The sequence below is a fragment of the Micropterus dolomieu genome, linkage group LG12 (genome assembly GCF_021292245.1).
Source record: "Micropterus dolomieu isolate WLL.071019.BEF.003 ecotype Adirondacks linkage group LG12, ASM2129224v1, whole genome shotgun sequence".
NCBI classification, from domain to species: Eukaryota; Metazoa; Chordata; class Actinopteri; order Centrarchiformes; family Centrarchidae; genus Micropterus; species Micropterus dolomieu.
Genome location: NC_060161.1, coordinates 4,071,494 through 4,091,134, shown reverse-complemented (window position 1 = coordinate 4,091,134; position 19,641 = coordinate 4,071,494).

Here is a 19,641-nt window from a genome sequence, read left to right as displayed (position 1 = left end):
CTGTTTCTGTGTTGGTCTCGAAGCCTAGTAGACGCGCTGTGAAATCTTATGTACGGATGGATTTGTGGAAGGAGATAGCACTTTCTCCACTTTAAGGAGTCTGTATATATTTGTCCTGTTTTTGCATTCATTGTGTGTATCAGATGTAGCTGCTGTACAGTTGATGTAAAAAGTAAATTAGAAGATGAAGAAAAACAGTTGTCGTTTTATGGGTTTGTCCAGACCAATGTCATCTCAGGGCGTCCAGTACCAACCCTTTCAGAAAAAGTGACAAAGCGTAGTTATTTGACGCTAAAGGTACCCTTCAGCGCCTGTGATATGCTCCCAGATGCGTCTATATGAGACACTCTGGGGCGTCTCGCTAGCGCTAGTTCGTGCTAAAAGGTGTTCACAGCCCCCCGAAGCCACCAAACCTTACCATAACCATCACAAATGTTAGTGCCTAAACCTAAGTCACTGACTCTATGCAGGCTAACCCAGTAGCTGTGCTAAACTGAAAGGTACCTTTAGCGTCAAATAATTACGCTTTGTCACGCTCTATGAAAGTGTCAGTAATGACGCACTGAGATGATAACTATTCGTTTGTCATTTCCTGCTCATACCCTGGACAAGAATATATAGGAGCATAAACTCCTGACATGGCATTTGTCATAATATTGTTGGATTAATTTAGTGTGTCAACCTTTTTGAACAGACTAAGTTATACACAAACATCAACTTTTTTAGTTTGGACTGATCAAAAACTTACACTCATCCTAGACAGTGTCAGAAAAAGTCCCCGACAACCTCAACACCTTCATGGGAGGTTTGAGGAAAGCATGCTAGATAGCTGGCTGGCGTCTGCGATGTGTCAGCGATGCATCTGGGAGCAGTTTTGAAGCGTCTTGAGTAGTTCACACATAACGACTGGTGACCGCATCAATTGATGATTTACCCCTGATCGCATTCTGACGGTCACCGAGCTCACCGGCAAATCGGGATTATAATTGTGTAGTGTGAACAAGGCTTAACCAACTCACATCCCACCACAGCTATGTTAACATCTACATGTATGCAGACGATACAACCACCCTATGTGTTATCTCCAATAACAATGAAACGCACTACTGTAGCTAGGTTAATTAATTAGATAGCTCAACCCAACCTTGTAAAGCACCTGGTCAACCTTGATTGTTTTAAGTGTGCTCTATAAATAAAGTTGATAATGATATTTATCTCAAACACTTATTGTCGATTACAGAAAACCACACTGCAGAACCCTCAAACTCATCAATGGCAACCCCATTTAAAGACTGCCTCTTTCAAATGAAGTAACCACATCTGCAATCCACTCATGGGATCTCAACGCATCATTATAAAAATAGACCGGTAAACACTTTTCTGTCTACATCAGCTCAAGAAGTTTAGACAGCCAAACTCACAAAAGACTCCAGCAGACTTTCAGCAAGTCGTCCAAATCACTGGCATCCCACTTCCATCCACAAAATCCCCTATCATTTTAGATCCCACTCAGGTCACTTCCAATTAGCCATTACCGTCCGGAAGATTCCTTGAGTCATTCCCGTCCAGAACATACTGTTTCAAAAACATTTCCCCCCCTAATATAATCTTGATCAATAACTCCTTGGCTCGTGAGCCATCTACTGTCCCCTGGTCAACCTATATATAAAATGTTGGGCTTTCTATTCTGATAACTGATGTGATTCGATTATGTTGCTGTAACTGTGCCGTTACACCCGTCTTTGTTTTCCCAATGTAGCATACAAAGTCGTGGACAACATGCAACGCTTCAATCACTGACTACGTTAATAAAATAATTCAGTCACTCCCTTTTCCATAAAAGGTCTGATGATATTTAAAAAACATTTTCCAACAATCATTATTCACATAAGTCTCTTTTAGTGTAACAGAGTTGAAACTCTTTTAAATGATTAATATCCTCAATTTTCCCCATGATTGTAACCATGGTCCTAAGTTTACGTTGTAAACATCATTTTAAAATTTTGATACTGAGAAATCTTTTTTCTGTCAGTTTGATATGGCGACTGGCGCTAAATATTAAAATACCCATGAGCCTCAGCGGTTACTAAAGAGAAGAAGCCAGGTGTGAATTAGAGCTATGGCAAATTCAAAATGCTTCGGGAACCAGACACAATGCCAAAACTGACCTAGAAGCTTCTACGAAGTCTAATACTGTGGAGTCTTCCAGTACTGCTTTTGTAGTAACAGTAGTACTGGAACTATCCAAGGTATTTATAGCAAACCGATAACAATCCCACTTCATATCTTGACCTCATTACAAACAAAACTGATAGTGAGGTCACCCCTCAGGTCACCACTGAGGCCATCGCTTAGGTCACCAGGCATTTCCACCCTCCACCTGACTGCGTTCATTGACAGGCAGAGAATGGGGTGAAGCTATGTGGCAGAAAATTAATGGGACACAAACAGCCTGGCCTAATTATGTCCGCTGTAGGGCCCCGTAGCTCTGCCAAGGTCGTTATCTGATGGACGCTTAGTCACTGTGAACTGCATCGTTTTGAGCCAGAGTTCATTCCGGTGCCACCGGCTGCGCAGGTCATCGACCGGTCAGCTGATGGGAGGGTGCATGGGAACAAAAGAGGGGACGCAACTCAACACAACCCAAATGAACGGTCATTGCTGTGCATTATACAAGTGACAAAACAATGAAACCAAGAGTTACTGACTCACTGGCTCCCTCTACGGGCTGGAGTTATCTACCTGAAAGTGCTTTAAAGGGGACCTACTGTATTAAACTCGTTTCCAGTTCTATATGTTTTCTGGGATTTGGAGCCAGAGACTGTGCAGCAGTGATTGGGAAAGCTGCGATATCGATGTCCGGGCCATACACAAACAGGGCTCAGCCTTTTTATAGCATCAAATAACTAATCAAAACTAACCAGGAAAATGAACACTTCTACACACAAAAGCATGATAGTTTACCCAAAATGACAAAAAGATATTTTTTGTTTGTTTGGCCCATCCAATGTCCCATCTGCCAAAATGGAGGGGTGGGGTTCACTTTAGGGGAGTTGTTCTGTCATCCGTCATGGCCCGCACTGCCTCATCTTCTTGCCAGTGTGCTAAATATGGGGCACTAAATTTGATGAATTTAATGTTTCAGACCAAAAGTGAGACAACAATTAGGTTAGAAAAAGGTTATTTGGAATTTGAAACAGGAAATGACGCAAACCTACACATGAACCAGCTGTTTGTTATTCTGAAGATACCAATTATTAAAGACAAAGAATCTGGGTGAAAGAATGAATTAGCATACGCAGATAGCAGGGATCGTCTGTGCTACAGAGAGTGCTGAAGGTGAGTAAAAAGTGTTTGGTAGTGAAAAAGTAGCTGCCTGCTCTCATTGGCTGGATGTCGATGTCGAGTCACCCAACTCCTCCAGATATTTAGCCAGATATCTGGCTGGCGTCTGCGATGTGTCAGCGATGCGTCTGGGAGCAGTTTTGATGCGTCTTGAGTAGTTCACACATAACGACTGGTGACCGCATCAATCGATGATTTACCCCTGATCGCAGTCTGACGGTCACCGAGCTCACCGGCAAATCGGGATTATAATTGCGTAGTGTGAACAAGGCTTAACCAACTCACATCCCACCACAGCTATGTTAACATCTACATGTATGCAGACGATACAACCACCCTATGTGTTATCTCCAATAACAATGAAACACACTACTGTAGCAAGGTTAATTAATTAGATAGCTCAACCCAACCTTGTAAAGCACCTGGTCAATCTTGATTGTTTTAAGTGTGCTCTATAAATAAAGTTGATATTGATATTTATCTTGCCAGTGTGCTAAATATGGGGCACTAAATTTCAGACCAAAAGTGAGACAACAATTAGGTTAGAAAAAGGTTAGTTCAATTAGCCGTACTGCTAGGGGCTCTATTATCTTAGCTGACTCTGCCAGGACTGGGAGCTCGAGGACCGGGGAAGTGTTTATGTTTACACCGCTAGCACAGGAGCTTTGGACCACTGGGAGGTTTTTAGGCCCTGGCTCCGAGTCTGCTCAGAGTCAGCTAGCTAATGGGACCTTCCTACATATTCAATAAAATCCAAAAGATTTAGAGTAGTCCTGAGCAGAGTAGTCTCGCACTGCCAGACCTATCTCCACACTTGAGCGCTATGAGCAGAGCGGTCGAATAACTGAGACAGACTGAGTGGTGGATCAACCCATTCTCACTTTTAGGATATTTAACAGAGTGAGGAGGTGGTTGGAGTTGATGATGGACCAGAAACCAGACTTTGGCCCCATCCACACGACTGTGTTTTCATTTTAAAACGGAGACCTTTTTGCTTCGTTTGCCCCTCCCGTCAAGACTAAAACGGCAAAAACAAAGAGAAGAACAGAGGAAAACGCTGCCAACCCCGTTTTTCGTTTTAAACTCCGGGTAGCGTTTTAGTGCGGACGGCCAAAAACAGAAGACTTTAGAAACAATGACGCAGACGCTCATGTTTAGCTCTCTGATTGGGTCTCATAAGTCATGCAAAGTAGAAACACGATACTACTGACAGAGTTTTAGTTTAGTTTAAAAATATTTTGTACCGTGCAAATAACACTTGCTCACGTGCTGTGCATGTCACCGTATTTATTTTGTGGCAACTTCCAGTCTGTTTTCCCTTCGCCACAGCCGCTTTTAACTCCCGTGTTACATTCAGTAACAGTCCCAGCTCGTTATCGTTCCATGCAAAATAAAATCTTGTGTGATTCTTCATCTCTATTTCTTTATTCTTTCGCCAAATCTTCTGTAACTATAGAGTAGACCATCTGTTTCATGTTTACACGGGCACACGCATGCCCAGTGTACATGAACGGCCACTAGATGTCGTTTTAATGTAGACGAAGATTAACTATGATACGCAGCTAAAATGCTGCTGTGAATGAAGCTCATATTTGTTTTAAAACTCCGTTTATAAACAAAAACAGAGTAGTGTGGAGCCAGAAGTCAACACTGAATGTTTTTATTTAAGTTAGATAGGTTATGTAGGTTAAGTTGCTGAACTTACTTAAGTTAAGTGACGTCACTAAAACTTACAATCACTTTTTTACCACCTGATCTCTCTCTCTCTCTTTCTAGCTCACTCTCCTTCTCTTTCCCCCACAATGGTTTCAACAGGTAGTGGGACAATACATGGTTTTTCAATACATTCTCACTCCCAGCTCGTCACATACGGACACTTGGTCAAGAAACCTTGGTGTTGCTTTTTAAAGCCCTGGGTACCCTTTATCGTTGTTTTTGGACATGTTGGGCTCTGCGGTCAAGTTAGCAATAGAGAGCATAAGTCACTCGCTTCTGCCTCCGGCCCATGGGACCTTATTTCGGAAAAAAAATATGTAGTAGTCAATTGCGAGAGAAACTTATTTTTTGATCCTTTTTGTAGCTACTGAACCCTGAATTACATTATTATTATTATTATTATTGATGTTTGTCAATTTAAAAGATAATTTTCTTGTCTCTTGTCTCGCACAATATACATCACCAACATGTTAGCATTGTAATGGTAGCTAACATTTATTGCTTGGTTGCTGCTAACTAGATAACTTATCTATGTTCCACGCAGAAATATATCTAACCTGATGTGTTTAATCCAACTACTCTCAGTCCTTTTATCACATCATCCTTTCCTGTAAGTTCTTTGACGTTAGCTTCAGTAACATTAGCTTCAGTCACTGAGAGAAAAAGTTACAACGTCACACAAGCGACTTTTGCGTTTGTGGTCTTTGTTATTATTTATTTTCTTATACCTCAACAGTTTTACATCAAACTGCAACTTTCTTGACTTTCAAATGTATATGTCTCTTGCAGTTGACTACCGTACACATTTTTTCCGAAGTAAGGTCCCATGGTGGTCCCCCGGAAGAGGAGGGACTTAGGCTCTTGATACCATGTCCAGTTAGACTTTCAAAATAAAACGTGATTAATGTTGTGAAGCGTCACACTTTGGTTAGGTTTAGAAAAACAACATGGTTTGGGTTAAAAGTAATTACGTTACCTAGGTGACTGAACTTATGTAAGTTCAGTAACGTTGCTTACGTAACTTAACTAAAAACAATGCTGTCTTTTTGTTTCACACAGGAAATGGACACTGCTGTCCTGTCCACCCCAACCACCTTCTTACTTGGACTTCCCAGTGCGTTAAAAACTGTATCTTCAAGTGTGAAGTCACAAATAGTGCCCAGCAAATTAAATGTGAAGCCTCACAAATCATCTATAACTGGACTTTTGGCCCAAATACTATATCAATATGTCAGACATACAACCAGTTAAATCTGACAGAATGAACCAAACCCATCACACACTGTCACATTAGCCATTAGCTTCTCATTGGGGTTTTAGAGAGAGGCTGCAGAGAGGGCAGATCGGGGTCAACCTAAGGTCAATGATAAAGAGGGGGGGCCTGAGATTACAGTGATGAGGCCGGACAGAGGTTGCCCTTTCACCAGCCTGTTCAAAAACAATTTCTTTCTCTTTGTGAATTTGTGAAGGCAGATTTCATTCGTGTGATAGATTTAGATCACACTGCATGGTATAACTCCAACTGAAAATTCATTAGCATTGCCGCATTTACTCAAGAGTAGAATTCAAGTGGAATGGAAATTAACATTCAGTGCAGTTTTCTTTGAATGAGGATATGTTGTCACTTTGCAATTCATGAGGGTAAGGTTTTTGAATGACTGAGGGAAGAGGAAAGGAAACATTTCAAAACAGACTGTGATTCATGATGTGTATCCGCTACATCTCTTTATCCGTCCCATGAAATCTTTTTTTCCCCCCTTTCCCGCTAGCTATAAAAATCTTTCTCCTGCACAGCTTCTCTGCCTCCTCACCCTACGCCTGCTCTTATTTGTGTGTTTTCTGGTTCAAAGGCAGTACTTGGGCACGATAAGGGACACCCATTTGCAAAATGAGGGGGAAAACAGGGTCAGATGGTTACTTGGATAAAAGCGCTCAGTGGCCAACATCAGCTCCTCAGGCAGTCAGTATGAGTCCAGATATTTTACCTCGAGCTTGTGTTTTCTTTAAGTTTATTTTCATCACTGCTGCTGTCACAAGACAAACCACAACGCTGCAATCTTGGTGGTTTTTCTTTTTTTCGTACTTGTAATTGAAAGTTTACATTGCCATTTATGTGCTGAGTCAGTGTCAGCGACCTTCGGGGTTTCATTGTGTGACTTCAGGAACAAAAATGGACTAAAGTTATATCCTGGCAGTACCACCAGCAGTTCCATCCGAGCAGAGAAACTCTGCCTGATATGTTCACTGTCTTTACTGTGTTGCAAAATTAGAATGATGAGTATGTTTAGCTGGTCTCTGTACTTTTGAATCTGTTTTAGTACAGTGTTCAGTTTTGCCTGCAAAAGATTTTGACGGCTTTACACAATCTCAAGTTGTGTGCACACTTCCCATTGTGTACACGCAATAGTTTACATCACCCCTTAAATAATAACATGACTCCCTTATGCTGGGTAGGCCTTCATTATTACATCATTACAGTAGGGTTATATAACGTTACATTCAGTACTAAGTTAGCTAGCGTTAGCTAACTAACATTAGGAACAATCCACAGCTGACATTTTTCTGGATTTGTTTTAGGTTTTGGAAAGAGAATAAATCTTCTCCTTTTTACCTCTCTGGGTAGTGACTGTAATATTACAAATGCCCCAGGAACAGCGTATTCACAAAATCTTGAAAAAATACAACAACAACAAAAAAAAAGAAGCTATGAAACGACTACTTTTGCATTAGGCCCGTGTCCACCAAAGCGTTTTTTGCCAGCTGCTCTTCTGAAAACGCCCAGCAGGGACACGTTTTTGAGGTGCAGCGTTTTTTCCCGACTGCTTTGGTTGCTATGATACATAAAATCCAAGGAAGTGATGTTGCAAGTAGTTCTACCTAACTTTACTGGATGTAAAAATGTCAACACAGTAGAGTACTTGCTCTGGGCCTTAGACGATAAGGCTGAAGCAGGTAGAGAGAGAGGACGGATTCGCCGGATGTGGGTTCGGCGTGTACCACCGTTTAGTCCGAGAGCTGAGGTTGGACGAAGCCCGGTTCCAGGATAGTAACCGTTGCTACGGTGTGGTGTTTGTCCCGCCCCTGTTCTACTGTGATTGGACAGCTGGGTAAAAAAAGTGACAGTGATGAGCGCAGCGTTTTTCCCAAAGTTGAACATTTTTCAACTCTCAGTGACTGAAAAAAAAAAAACACTCAGCCCCCAGCGCGGAAAAAATGCTCGTCACGCAGCTGGCGTTTTTACCAGCTTATAAAAAACGCGGTGCTCCCATTGGAATGACTGCACAGGGTATTCAGCCATTTTAAGTAAGATTCCAAACCGCAGGGAGCACAACATGTTCAGTTCAAAGGGCACTGTGAACTGTGTAGGGAAGAAGTTATCGGTTCATCATTTCACAGGAAGTTGACGAGAAAGATTACCCATAAGCCTTTGCGCCTAATAGGAGCTGATCATAGAAGTAGCTCACACCTGCGACAAAGGAGATAAATCTAAATGTAAAACAACTAAAAAGAATAAACAGATTAAAACTGAAACATAGCATTTAATTTGATTGAAATGAGAGCAGAGTGGATCTGGAGCTTTTAAGTTCAGAGAGCAGAATTGTTCTTTTTTTCAATCCATTATCAATTACAAAATATTCTATAAAAACATACAACTCAATGATCATTTGGCTGCAGTTTTGTAGTTTGCCATATAACTCCTCACACATTGTGTACCTGACCTCTTCACCTCTCTGGACTCGTGCCACTTGTGTTCTGGTTGAGAACAAAAGATACACATCAATAATGATTTCTCTAAATGGCTTTTTCAGGTCATTGGGAGAGCACTTAATTATTATAATGAGGTAAAGGAGCGGTCTTTAGAGAAAAATTAACTAACTGGCTCGGGTCAGTTGTGCGTTACAGAGATTTGCCCACCTCGACAAACAAGGTCAGGTTATTTATAACAAACCTGAGAAACAAGCTTGTGTGCTGAACACCCAACCCGCTCTCATCCCGGAGCGTCACATATGGATGCTTTGTCAAGACCCATTGGCGTTGCTTTTTAACGCCCTGGGCACCCTTTAGCATCGTTTGTTTATGTAGGTGCAGGGCTCTGCAGTCAAGTTAGCAAGAATAAATATGCAACGTCTGGTAGACTTTCAAAATAAAAGTAGGGGTTACCATTGTGAAATTGTTTGGGTTAAGTATGTAACATCACTAAAAAGGAATCCGCGTTGACTCTGAGCGGTGTCCTGGGTGAAAGTATGATTTTTGTCCCACCCATCCACCCACAATGGCCCTAAAGGCTTCTCCCTGTGCGTTGATCAGTGACTCAAAAGGGTGACATCTGCGTCCGACCAGACGCCGACAGATGTGTCAGAGTGTTGCTATTTGATGCTCTGGGACTGAGAATGGGCTGAAACACCATAGATGAAATATTCTTAATATAAGCTCGAATCTAACGTTTCTCACAGACAACTTTGTATGACACCATATTAAGAGTATGCTTACAGCTAGCATTATGTATTTTTGTTCATTCCTTCTGGTAAAAACTAAAAAATAAAGCTCAGGTGGCAACAGGAAATGGCCCCAAACTGCTGAGTCTTATGCTGTGTCTAAATTCAATACTCTAAATTGCTGTTTTGAGTGCATACGTGCAGTGCAGTACGAGGACCCGGACGGTGTAATTCAAATCAACAATCAAAAAGTTCAGTGTGGAACGCTGGAGACCTTTCACCTTCAATGGCTGCTATCTCTGCTATGTAGCAGAAATTCTCGAATCGTCATTTCCAATCAGTGCACTAGCCATGTTTGATATGAGACAACACTGCACTGTCGAAGTGTATGCACTACTCAAGTAAGTTCATAGTATACACGGTGTACTGCAGTTTACTAAAGGGAGAATCTGAAGTGAGACACGGTATTGGTATCCCGTCACAGCAGAACGCGGCACAGCAAACTTCATTTACACATCGTTATGAAATAATGCACTGATTAGATTAATAGATTGATATATATATGGAGAGTTCTTTGTCAATCCCAAAGGGAAATTATGGTTTTAACACAAAATTACTTACCACTAACATTCAATCTAGCTAGTGAAATGTTAGCAGTAGCCCCCTAGCAGTCTGCATGTCCTCAAAGCTTTAAAGCACAGTAAAGACACCATTCAATCAATTGCATGAATTTGAGTCAAAGTTCACATGGATTTTTTTGATGCTGTGAACAAACACAAAAGAAATGTCATTCACCTCCATTGTGTTGTCAGCAAGGGAGCAATCTCAGAGACAGATTTCTACAAAGTTGGACGAATAAAACAAAATAATAGCAGCACGGCTGTGGACAACAAGTTAAGATAAAAGATGAAAGTAATTTTCACACGCAGGGGTGAAGGTTTGTAGCTGCAGTGGAGTCACGGACCAGCTGGAGGAAACGTGGATGGTGAAGCAGGCGGAGGAGGCGGAGGAGGATGTGGAGAGGGAGGAGAGGGAGGAGGAAGAGCGGGTATGGACATACAGCCGTGCAGCAGATAATTATTGGCTTTGTCAGACAACATCTGTTATGTCAGCATTCCTTCAGTCAGCCTCGAGGAGGACGAGCTAAAAACCGCCTGCAGAGTTCTGAGAGACAGACACAAAGACAGACAGAAACAAGGCCAGACACAGGAAGGCATAACCCTGCGCTCAGTTTGGACCCTTTGGAGTTCACCTTCATGTTTATATGAGCAGAGAGTGTGAACCTTGAGCCTGAGGGTCGTAAGTTCAAATCTCCGCCTGCCCTGCTGCAGTGTCCTTGACCAAGACTGACTCCCCTCAGGCTGAACATGACCTCTGTGCTTGGTGGAGTGTCCTACATGGACTATCATGGTTAAGTTGTCTGTTCTTACACACCTAAACATTTAAACAACAGATAACAGAGCCGACCTGAGGTGTAAGGGAAATTTGTAACTCCTCAGGGCCCACAGGACATCCTGGGAGCCATTAAACCAGCAAAGTAAAAATCAGTGTTCTCTGGAAATATTTCCAAAATTATATTTCAGGCCAAATCTGGGAGGGCTTTGTCCGATAATTTCTTACTTCTTATTACAGACAATCCAACAATCACACCCTCCTGATACAGCAGTTGTCCGGGTGTTCAGAGGTGGGAAAGTAGACATGGTTTGAAATTTTTTATTTTTTTTTTTTTTACAGTGTTCACACAAATGCATTCATAGCGTTCAACTAAGTGCAACATCATAAATACCTTCAGGGAGAGACAAGAGTGCGTTGTTTATCCCTGTATGATGGCAGGAGTGCAACACCACGTTCAAGTGTGCTATTTAGACCTTGTAAACACCTTTTCCATTAGATGTGGGCACAGCATAGTTCATTTGAAGCATACTGTGACCTACAGGGGCCACACAGGAGTGTAGAAGCATGTGTCATTGTTAGGGATGCCGAAGCTGAAACCAAATATAATGAAAAACGTTCCAATACCAAACAAGGTTTTTCACATTATTTCCATTTATTTTGCCAATTTTTGTCCCCACTGCATAAATTAAACAGTCAAAATGTCCTTTTTACTCAGTGTTTCCCACAGGATGTGGAGAGACTATGGTGGGGGGTCCGAAGCCTGAGAGGGTCCGGTAAAGTAAATTACATGTGTCCATTTACTTTTAATGGAAGCATGTAATATGTTTTATACTTTCTGTGAATATTATCCAATTAATCTTATTTCCATCCTGTATAGACACCTTATTTTGAAAACCGGACGTTGTCACCTGTCCAGTCCGACCCAGTGCGATAAATAATGTTGTATGTGGTTCTCGTACGGCGTAACATGAAGTCTTCACAGCTTCTCTTCAGGCAGGACTCTCATACTGCAACACTTGTCTTTGTAAAGAGACAAACTGACAGGATAAAGTCTCTAACCTGCCTGTCAGCTCGCTCTGGGCCGCTTCAGTGGATTTACCATAAAGGCGTGAATACGTGTGCACTACAAATTCAGGTGCGGCTAGCTTAATCTCCTTCTCTCAAATAAGTGAGTGAAACTCTCAAAGCGGGTCAGACAGTTTGTTGCCTTTTCGAAGAAGTCAGCCACACATGGAGTGGATGTGCAAGGAGACAATTCAGCAGAACAGCATCTGCAAACGGCGACTTTAGCATTCCTCAGACATTTTTTTTTGCATGCAATTTATTAGGTCTTTTAACTCATTAGGCCGAACACCGAAAGTGCTTTTTGTGCTGTTTTCAGCCGATTAATTTTGGTGGCCGAACATTCGATGTCATTGTGTGTACACTACACACTATTTAACAGCATGGATACATGTCAGCAATCAAAAACAGTAGCATGTTTAATCACATTTCCTCCCCTTACTTCTACCTCTGACTGTATGGCGTGCCCATTACGTGCTATAGACGCTACATGATGCAGCAGGTGTGCTCCCCGTAAGGGGTTAAAAACAGAAAGCAGGAGGTAGGGCGGCAGAGACAAGGAGAAGACAGCATGGGAGAGATAAAGAGATGTGGGGAGCAGGAAAGATATATGAATAGAGAGAGAAAGAAACTGCAAGGAAGGAGAAGAAAAGAGAGGAGGGGAAGAAACAGACAAACACACGGCAAACTAACTGACAGATCTATTGGTTCTCTTCCTGATTGATTATATAACATATTCCACTACTGACTGAATGGCAGATTTCAATGACATGCCACCAACCTTTTACACACTATTTCCAAAGCACAATTATGTCCTGCAATTTCCAAAATATGTCTAAGGAACAACATCAAAAAGTCCCAAAGGTCTTTCATATTGTACACTCGCTGACTTCAACTGAAATGTTTTTTACGATCCTTTAAATTAAGGTTTTAGAACTCAGTAGCGGACTTGTTAAGACAGATATGTTTCCTGTGCAGTTCGACTGACTGGTTGTCTGACTGACTGACTGACTGTCTGCCACATACCAGAGTACAGTTCAAGAGTTCAGTTAATTCATGAACTCGGTCGGGACACCACACCCAGCAAACGGCACATTAAAGCCCTCTGTAGGACTGTGTGTGTTTGTGCTGTTGTGTCCTCATGCATTAGTGATTCTACAGTATGTGTGGAAGTGTTTAAGTTTGTCTGTACATGAAGGCGCACTGAAGCTCCTATACACGCACGGTCCACCCACACAGGTGTTTTCACTTATTCTGCCTGATTGGACCTCTATGCGGGCGTGGCCAGGCTGTGAGTTTTCTGTTAGCTGTGTCAGGATGGAACAAATGAAACCTTTCTCACCACCACCGTCCACTAGTTGCAGCTGTGTCACATTCCGGCTTTACCACAGCTCAAATGCACGGAAGAATTTCACAACAGGAGCGTCTTCATGCAGTCCGTTTTCCAGCAGACACATTTTCAGTTTTGTCAACAGGGTTATGTTTTGCAGCATATTGAAAACATGTTTGCAGCTCCTCTGTGATCAATGTGGTACCAGGTACCTTGTGATACTCTGTTTTAATGACCATACACACCACTCCATCCATGAAGGCTTCTATCAGATTTTTTGGGCGTAGAGTTAGTAAGTAATCATATGTATCGTGTTAAATGTCAGTTACCAATAAATAAAGGCATTTGTACACATTCACAAGTGAATTTAAGGCTTCAGAGATATGAGCTGCTCTAGCAAAAATAGACCTTGCATGTAAAGACAATGTAGATTCACAACACTGTCTTTACATGCAAAGTCTATTAAAGAGGTGATATTATGCTAATTTTCAGGTTTTTTTTATTTTTCACCTCTTTTCACCCTGTGATGAAGGCTTCGTTTTAGCTATGGAGTGATACATCTTGTCTCTAAATGATCTTTGTTGGGAGTTGCACATGCGCAGTTCCTAGTTAAGGACTACTAGCCAATCAGAAGCAGAGAAGGGCGGGTCAGCGAGAAGCCGGTAAACAACAACATGGACTGGAGCGAGAGTTTCAGAGTGGTGAGTTATTAATCTGTAACAAAAGGATCTTTCATCCATAAAGTTTTAACTGAGCTCTGTCTCTACATCACAGGAACAACTTTATGTCCACTGACTGCCTGGAGGGTAGCTAGTGTTTGGAAGGGAGAGGAGAGCTGTGTGCTGCAGCTCACTGTTTTTCCAACAGTGTTTTTGAGGGCGTGTCGAGTGTTATGAGGCACATTTAGCTTTCATCCCTGTGACGTCACAGGGATGAAATGGAAAAGGCTGGACTACAAACAAGCTGTTTTATAGTCAGTTCAGTGTAAAGGTTTCTGTGGGAGTCCTTTGGGCTTTTTCACTTTGCAAACATATTACATGCACAAAAAAATTAATAAAAAAAGGGTATATAACACAATAAAGAAGAGGGAAAAACCCCAAAAGCAGAATACCACCTCTTTAAAAAGCTGCATGCAAAAAAACTTTGGTCACTTGTGCGGTGCACATTTGGGGTTATAGTGGGGATGCATTGGTGTCACTTGATCAAATGATTCACATCCTACACATCTTGTAAGTAAGTAAAGCTTTAATTATATATCAGTTTTCAAAACCCAGGGTTACAAAGTGTTTCACAGTTATGAAAACGTCTAAATTTTACTTAATTTCATATCATGCACAAACCCGGCACATTGCACATATTAGTTGTTAATCGTTCTATATTTTTACATTTAGTCAATTTGTATATTTGTTGTTATTTATAAAACATTTATATTTTCTTCTGTTGCAATACGTCTGCACAACTCAAACCGGAGTAATGCACATGTAAATATCTGCCACCTGCCATCTGCCATCTGCAAATAGTTGTATTATGTGTAGCACCTTAACACCAAAGCAAATTCCTCGTATGTGTAAAATACTCCTTGGCAATAAAGCTCCTCCTGATTCTGAAAAGCAAAAGCAAATCCTGTCTGCAAGATCTAGATTGTTCTGATTTATGTATTTTATGGATTGTGTAAAGCACTTTGAATTGCATGCATGTATGAAATGTGCTATTAAGAGAAACTTGCCTGGCAACGAATTCCTACCGACCAACCTGTTTTGTCACATTCTAGTTACCAGAAAACCAGGGGCTGATCAACAGGTGAATGCAAAAACCAGCAGGTCAAAGAGGAAAACCACTGGATGAAGGGAGGACAACGGGCTACTACACAAATCTCGGGGAGTGCCAACACAATACCTGGAGTGGACGACAACACGGTACAGACCAGAGGCGTCAGAGCGTAGTGTCACTCAGACGACACCTCCGTTGAGCTATTATTAATCCTTCTGCAGAAAAAAAAGTATTTGAACTTCTCTTCATTTTGCTGTCATCGTGTGCGGTGGTTGGTCTCTTATTTACCACCCTTGTGTTTAATAAATAAAACATGACTGTGACCTTGTTAATGTGTTACTGCAAAACATCTTTTGTCCTTTATCTTTAAAAAAAAAAAAAAAAAGGATTTTAAATATTCAGTTTCAAAAGTAACCTGACAACCCAAACTTGAATTGTTTAGAATATTTGATATTAAAGATATTTTATAAATATGCAAATGTGTGCACCTAAAACAGGGGGGAAATTGTAAGATGGACATTGTTTATGAACCTGACATGATTAAAATAAAACTTTACTGATCCTGCAATGGGAATATTTGCATGTTGCAGCAGTTTCAGAAACAGTGAAAAAATTAAACATAGTTTAGAAACATAGGACAAAAATGAAAATAAAAAAAAAGTTCTTTACAGAATAGGCCTATACAAATTTCACATTTTGAAATTAATTTAAAATCGTTTTAGTAAGAACAGTATGAGTGATCTGCATTTTGAGTGCTTTTTACTGACGCCTACTATACTGACCTCCTGAGGAGACAGGCCAAAATAAAGATCAGCCGCTCTCTTAATATAAGCATGCAGCTTCCTCTCCTAGTCCAAGGAGAAGACTTAATAATGTGATCTGAACCTGTGGTCTTGTCTTCTCCCCAATTATATCTGCCCTCCTCCTACATTATCTGAACAAAGACTTTATCAGCTGACCCGAGACTAATGTTTCTAATAGAGATGTCCAGAAACGCCTTCTCGTAAACATCTGGCTGAATCAGACCTCTGTCTTTCTGACCCACGCTATTGGCATATTCTGTTGGTATAATATGACATAAACATGTTTTAATAAATGCTGCAACAAACAGAAAAGTCACCACATTAGCAGCAGGACAAGAGAAACACTTCAGGTGTGGCGGGACAAAAGTAACAAGTGTTACGATGACAAAAGCATGCGATATTTGGCAGCTACACATACATACATACATACATACATACATACATACATACATACATACATACATACATACATGGGTATGTGTGCTGAAGGTGCTGTCACAGCTTGAACTGCAAATGCAGTCAGGGCCATCCAACCATCATATTCTTCTCTCAGCTACTGGGTACACCAACCTGCTGGCAACAATCACTGTGTGATTTTGTTAAGCTGGGCTGTCTAGGAATCAGGAACAGACACGGAGGAACGGTTAGAAACAGGTACAGAGGTTTTATTGAACAAAAGGGTGGTGATGGCGCTTAGAAATCCTCTGAGAGACTGGGGCTGAGTGCGGGCAGACAGGCAAGAGGCGGGTGCAAAAACAATTTGGCTGAAGCGGACTGGCTGGGCTTCCAGGATTGTATTGAGTATCTGGAGCAGGAGCAAAAAAACACAAAGTCACACTAGGCTCTGAACAAGCGATTGAAAGGCTGGACGTAGCAAATGTTACCATTTGGGTGAATGAGACTGGTCGGAAAGCTATGGTTTAAAACAGGAGTGGTGATTGTTGAATCTGCCTCAGGTGAGTAGGAAGCCCGGACAAGGTGAGAGAGAACCAAGAGCGCCACACCACTTAAACACAGGACAGACAGATGACAAAACAAAAACACAAGGGAGAAGAGGAGTTCAGCCGTGTGTGTGTTTGTTTTCGTCCACCAAAGACTAATGGTAGCAATATATGAAGGGAAACAAATTTAAGGTGGCAGGTGACAATTCAAAATATAAAAATATAATGGAATATAATGCAGAAATCAGCATTTGTGGTCAATGCACATTTGTTTTTCAATATTTCAATTGCATTGCATGTTTTCTTATTGTGCATTGTTTCATTTGTTTAACATTTCTTGTCGAAAGCTGTTTTTCAGAACATTTTTTAAAAAAGTAAATGACACCTATCTGTCAATATTTTTAGATGTACCGCCCCATCCAGACTGTGATTGGTCAGTTCACGAAAAGCAACACTGAAGACCTACATTCAGCACAAGGCTGCTTGCAAGGCACCCGAGCTTCTCTTCTCCCTCGTCTCTGTCTGCCGACAGCACGCCAGAGAGTTAAACCGGTGTGTACCGGCCCACGTATAATAACAATATCATATCAATGAATACTAATATACTACTATTAATACTGCACACACACACACACACACACACACACACACAAACACACACACGCACACAGCATAGACAATCCAAACATGTCACTAAGGATGAAAACTGTAATTGTATGTATGCAGTTCTGTCGGTGTGTTTTTGGAGGCAGTTTGATCTGTGTGTTTTGTGTCAGAGACAGAAATTCATGAGGGAACATGTAACACACACACACACACACACACACACACACACACACACACACACACACCGGGTCACACTGGGGTCTGTGGATGAGTCAAACGGGCCGCTGCTTGCATTCCTGTATGGAGGTTTGTGTTGATATGTGCATCGCAGCGCTGTCTGGGCTCCCAGCCTGTGAATCCAAACACGGAGGGGTCAGGACCTTGCCGTATTTGTTTAACGCCGAGATAGGTGTCACCGCAGTGGGGTTACAGCGAAGCAGTGCCAGGCATAACTGGTTCCGGAATGACAACAAACACAGCCGGAGTGTTGTTCTGGCTAATTTACTGGTGTTCTCCCAAAGCCGGGGCTTAGCTGGTAACACAGGACGTTTAACACGATCAGTGTTCCCTTTTTCATCAGTTTTATCTTTCACATAACATGCTGTTGATGCCCTGACTGTCCCTCCCACCCAGAACTTAACCCAGTCCGGCCGAGCCAAGTCGGGCCCTGGTCCTGTTTTAATAGCTTCCTTTCATCGGCTTTAAATTGTTATGATTGGCCGTCATAATTCGGCAGCCTCTTCGGATAACAAAAGGACCAACATGAAAACAAAAAAGGACATGAACTGACAGCCACCCAACCAGAGTTAACAGGTTTTAATGGAAAATTTAATGGAAAGAGCCACAAACACAGCCAACCACATCTGGAGTGTTAACATTACTCTAATTAGACAGCAAATGCTGAGCCTACAGTGCATGAGTGCATTAATAGCTTTAGTTTTCTGTAAAACACCCATTAGTTGTTTACAGACCTGAATAGAAACTCTTACTACTCACAAGAAAGACCACCGAAGTCAGTTTAATCCATTAAATCCATTGTTTCACACAGCATGTTGCAGCCGTTAAAATAAACGGGTTTAATTTTTCTTATGTGAGGCTGAATACTATGAGATCGGCTTAATCTGTTTCCCGGCTCGGCTGTTAAAAGCAGACGAGAGGACAAACGCCATCTTTAGCGTTAAGGGCTTTCCCTACAGAGTGATAGTGAGGATTCTTAAAGTGGCGTGTCTCTGGCATAGGCCTATAGTTTGGTAGGCCTATAGAAACTGAGTGTAATATGAAGTTTGTCCCTGACCCAGCAGACCGGCGTTCGGCTCCCAAGTGAAACAATAATTACAAAAAATTAGTTTTTGTGTTTTAGTTACATTACGTTACTAAATTGTTGCTAATGTTAGCTACTTTCTGTTAGCTACCTTAAAGTTTAAGTAGCTAGCTAAGTAGCTAACGATGACTCCCGATGACACATGAAAAGCTTAATGTGTTGACATAACATGCAGAAATGTCCTTAAAAGTGGCGTGCTATTTATACGCCATTCCATGATATCACGTTGCTTTTATGTGAACACGTTTCATGTCTAGATTGGGAAACTTAACAAGTTGATAAGCAGCTTCGTGTGATCGCTTATTCCAGTTGCTATTTTTAGTTAGTTAGTGAAGCCAAATAACGAAAAGATATCCTGGGTATGCTGAACTTGCTTCGTGGTTTTGTGGTTCTCTGATTTCTCTGTGTTCAGTCTCAGGACTGTACACCACAAGCGGGGATGTCACCGCAGGTGCAGGTGCTTCACCTTTAACAGCTGATTGGAGACACCTGCTGTGACATCCCTGATGTCACGAGAATTTGCAGCAGGAGTTGAATTAGACTTAAAACTGATCTGAAAAAGGTGAATTCTGTTTATGTGATCCCCGCTGATATTTTTGAAAACAAATCTGACCCATACTGAACCTGCTGCCTGTCCAAACAGAGCTTACATGACTGCTTCAGACTGACATTTTTTACAGTGTATCCGTCTGTCCCTGCTGTAAAAGCAGAGCAGGCTGTCTGTGTGTCTTTGTGTCAGTGTTGTTGCTGAGTGCAGTGACCTGGGGTTACACTCTCTCTGTTCCCGTTAGGGTAAATATCCCTCTATTAGCAACAAGTGGTCTGAAAGCTCTGATCCTCTCAGAGCTGCTGGCTGCTAGAAGCTTTTAGAGAGAGAGACAGGGAGAGCAGCTCTGTCTGTTTAACCCTTACGGCC